This window comes from Aquarana catesbeiana, linkage group LG13 (assembly GCF_042186555.1).
Source record: "Aquarana catesbeiana isolate 2022-GZ linkage group LG13, ASM4218655v1, whole genome shotgun sequence".
In the NCBI taxonomy this organism is placed as follows: domain Eukaryota; kingdom Metazoa; phylum Chordata; class Amphibia; order Anura; family Ranidae; genus Aquarana; species Aquarana catesbeiana.
Window position 1 is genome coordinate 53038348 of NC_133336.1, and position 4764 is coordinate 53043111.

Here is a 4764-nt window from a genome sequence, read left to right on the forward strand (position 1 = left end):
CCTTACATTGGTGGTCAGGGGGGGATTTAGATTTCCATGCAGTCCTTTAGATACACATCCAACCTCAGGTCCTAATAAAGCTGCTACAGATAGGCCCCACAGTTACAATATTTTTATTTTTTTATTTATTTATTTATTTTTTTGGGGGGGGGGGGTGCGAGTATTGTACACAATACCTTTTATATGCACCAAGGACCAGTTTACACCTGCGCTGGTTTCTGAAAAGCGATCCTTGGACATTAAGAGAGTGGCATAGGAGCAGCAATACTGCCACCACCTGTATGATTGTTTTTTAGTGACCAGCAAAAAGGACACTTCTCATCCAATGTAAGGTCCGACAATTATGAAAAAAAAATAAAGAAAAAAAAATTATAGTGAACATAAAGCAGAACTAAACCCTATCTTTTACAACCAAGAAAGCTACCATCTTATATATAAGGCTTACCACCTATAATAAGGCTTACCTAGAGGTACAGTAAATATCTCCTAAATGTATGCCGTTTAGGATATATCTACTTTGTACTGCGGCGATGTTGTCATCGGCGCATGTGCTGTGAAAAAGCGGCCCTCCGTGCCGTTTCTTCACTAGCGGCTCCTGTGTGCATGCGCGAGAGTGACGTCACGTGACTCTGGCCTGTCGCAGAGCCAGAGTCAACAGCCCCCGAAGGAAGAGGGGCGAAGGTGGATGCGGCCTCCAGCGGGGACAGCGCGGGCTTCGTTTGCAGGTAAGCGTCACATAATGTGCCAGTATGCAATGCATACTGGCACATTATGCTTTTACTTTGCAGGGAACAAAAAAGGAAGTAAAACCCCATCAGGGTTTACTTCCTCTTTAACCTGTTTGATCTGCAGTTGACATGGTGCTGCACACGTGATCAGTTATGACACCAACCATTTGAGGTCTTGACAGATTGGTAGAGAACACAAGCGACTGTGACAGTGTTAATCAGGGTGGATAAAAATCAATGATTTTTTTTAAAAAATAAAACTACTGATTTTTTGGATCTCAAATCGATTTTTTTGATTTTTATTAAATTTATTTTAATAAAAAGTTTTTGGAGTCTAAATATAGTTTTCTAATTAAGATACATTAATAATTTTGTTTGTTCAGCATGAAATGGAGCTTAGTTATTATGTAGCATGAGGCTGTATATTTTGCAATATCAGGCACTGCTCATCACCTGTCCAATACAGTCCCAACAGTGAAGCATGGTGGTGGCAGCATCATGCTGTGATTTAAATAGAGTTGATTTTTTGGTTTTGGGAAACAGTAAAATTGATGGGTATAGTTTCACTATAAGCTTTACCTGTGCAAATAATAATATTAATAGAACCACAGACAATATTCAGGTGTTGATACAGGTGCACCAATACACCTACAATTATCTTACACAATGTTTGGGTATAATATTTCTGATTCTATACAACCCGACATCAAAGATTTTAAAAAGTGACTTTTCTTTACAGATCATTTCAAAAGATCTCAGCAAGGATTATTCTAGATGTCTCATGCATGGCAAACGTATCTACAATAAGAAAGACCTGTGTGACTGCACTGGATGGAGCAGAGATGACAGCTTCATTACAAGGCCACTAGGGACCACATTTCCTGCTCCCCACCCCCTCCTCCTCCAGCAGATCACAGTAAAATGTTCCTTCCCCCAGCCAAGCGTATACAAATACATGCAAGACATTTTTACAGCATCACATCAAGCTGCATACAGGAGATCCTATATAAAAATGTCATAATATGGCAAGACTCCATTCTCCGTATCTGCCATCCAAATCATACCCTGTATATCAAGTCAAACACAATGTGATTTGTGTGGTGAAGAACCTTCATGGTCCCCCCTGTATGTACCTAGAGCAGGATCATGATTCTAGCACAGCCTGTGCTCTCAGGACCACGTCTCCTCCGAAACAATACAGCAATACAGCGGGCAGTGTCACACGGACCACCCAGGACCCGGCCCCCTCCAAAATAATGCCGCATGTCCCCAACACCACGCTATTATCTCCACCCCTCCACGGTGCCAGGATCAACCATGACAACACAAGCTGCAACCACACCACGAGCATTTGGGATCAGACTGGCCTACAAGCCAGCCCTATACAAAGGATGACATGCAGATCCAGCACATGGACCCTTCCAGGCCAGACCACGGCCAGTCTTCTTTGTTGCAATGTACATCACCCATGCTGGGATCCCACATCCTGTCTAGTTCTGCAATGTCCATCAAATCACCTTGGATTCTGTCTTCTTATACACATCCCAGTACAAGTCATCCTAGGCCCAATGGAAGATCAGATAAACTAGAAAATTAGAACGATTGTAATCCCCCCCCCAGAGCATGCAGGCTTGATGACAGTATATCTTACACCCATTCCGACTACTACAGATCCTTCATTACATTGCTCCTCTCATCCCCTTATAATTCACAGGGGGACCCTCCATGAAAGTACACACTCCATCCTCACAAACCCCACAACGGACCCAATTCTATCACATGCTGACCTTGTTCATTGTAGTACAAAACATCCTCTATCCCGAAGGTAGGCAACCTCTGCATTCCAGCTGAGGATAGACTACATATCCCATCATGCCCCTGTCTCTGGGAGTCCTGCCTATGGCTGTCAAGAGTTTTGCAATTCCTCATGGGACTTGTAGTTCCACAACTGGAGTGTCGGGGATGTTGATCCCAATGAATCCGTCAATATCCGTGAACTAAGAAACTGCATCCTCCATCCCATCACAGAGGATCACCATGGGGGTTGATTTACAAAAGGCGGACAGTGTAAAGTCTGGTGCAGCTGTGCATGGTAGCCAATCAGCTTCTAACTTCAGCTTGTTTAAATTAATCTTTGACAAAAAAAAAATTTGCATCCCTAGTTTAGTAAATCAACCCCCTTGTCTCCTATGAGTACAGGCAGCCTTTGTCCCATTTATAATCACTAAGAGCTATTAACAGTACAATCCCGCCATCCCACTGACCGTACATACCCCCCTATCCCACAGACAGTACATACCCCCCTATCCCACAGACAGTACATACCCCCCTATCCCACAGACAGTACATACCCCCCTATCCCACAGACAGTACATACCCCCCTATCCCACAGACAGTACATACCCCCCCCTATCCCACAGACAGTACATACCCCCCTATCCCACAGACACTACCATCCCCATCACATTCCATTCACCGGATATTTTCCCCATCCTACTGAATCTGGTCTCCCTGTATGACAATACAGTCTATTCATCCAGGTTTCCCCCATGCACTTATTATCCTCATGGTACAGACATCTCTTCCCAGATTCCCCATCTCTTATCTCTTTATGACATCACAGCATCCTACTGCAAACTCCTCCTCCATCATCATCATCATCACCCTCCTCTTGTATGGGCAGTATAACCCCCAGTCTATATCACCTTGGATCAGGTCTGATCCTGGATCAGGCATCCTATATTACCGTACACCCATCATGTCTCTTTATGACATCACAGCCTCCTATTACAAATCCCCTGCAGTGTCTCCTCCATCACCATACATCCCCCATCACCATCCTACACCACCCCGATGTGTGTGTACAGGACAGCACCTACCCCAGATCACCCCCCGACACTTCTCATCACATCCCCCCCATCCCAGACTCAGGAAATATATCATCACAGAGCAAATCCCCATCCCAGACCCTCCTGTAGTCTGTGTCTTCATAGAACAATCCGGGTACAAATCCCCCCCAATGTCACATGTCTGGGCATCACCCCCACTATGGTGTGTATGTTCAATATAAAGCTTCATATCCCAGGAAAATAGATAAGATACAACAGAAAATATGTCCCAGCACCGCCCAATCCATCACTGGAAACCAACCCCCCCATCCTGATACCTCTGATCTCTATAGGACAATACAGCACCCCCCCCCCCCCCACATAGTACAGAACCCCAATACACACCCCTACATCCTGCATACCCCCAATACAATGCAATACACTGCCAGTCCTGACCCCGATATAATATCTGAACCCTCCAATATGACCCCCCCCCATGTCATATTCTGCTCCTAATATGACGTCCCCCCCCCATGTAATATCCTGACCCCCCCCCCATGTAATATCCTCCCCCCAGATGATGGCAGACACGGTTTATGGATGGTGCCCCTCCCCTCCCCCCCAGGCTTCTATAGAGATGACAAGCTCAGGCCGGCCCTGTCAGTCCGGACACGCTGGGATTTGTGGTCCTCCCTCCTCCCCCCCCCCCCCAGCCGTACCGTTCTGCGGTCAGTTGTCAGTGCGGCCTCAGCGCGGTGTTGGTGGTCGGTGTGTCCGGGGAGGGTGAGCCTCCTCCCAGTGTCAGGCCCGGAGCCCAGGCCTCTCCTAACTGACAACCGAAGTTCCGGAGCGCATCCTCTCCTCCCGGTAACCGCCTCTGTCTGCTGCAAATGGCGAGCTCTCCTCCCCGCCCACAATGCACCGCGCCCGCCTGTCCGATGACGTCATGGCTGGCAACGGGGAGGGGGAATGTGACAGTAGATGATGGCTCTGTACTGACTTCTGGAGACCCCCCTGTGTACATGGAGCATGGTGCCCCCCCTGTATATATGGAGCATGGTATTCCCCCCCCCTATATATATGGAGCATGGTGCCCCCCCCCGTATATATGGAGCATGGTATCCCCCCCTTGCATATATGGAGCATGGTGCCCCCCCTGTATATATGGAGCATGGTGACCCCCCCTGTATATATGGAGCATGGTGCCC

General features: G+C 47.1%; 1 protein-coding gene across 7 annotated transcripts in view; it reads right to left on the reverse strand.

Annotated features, from left to right (window-relative positions):
• Window positions 1–4490, reverse strand: part of KLC1 (kinesin light chain 1) — a 111539-nt gene extending 107049 nt beyond the window's left edge. For 3 of the 7 annotated variants that reach the window (XM_073610004.1, XM_073610002.1, XM_073610005.1), the window contains exon 1: window positions 4276–4489. The gene's annotated coding sequence lies outside the window, so the exon portion shown is untranslated. Of the gene's footprint in view, window positions 1–4275 lie in introns of all 7 variants that reach the window. The other 4 variants (XM_073610003.1, XM_073610001.1, XM_073610007.1 and 1 more) reach the window with 2 other exon arrangements.
• Between the last annotated feature and the right edge of the window lie 274 nt (window positions 4491–4764).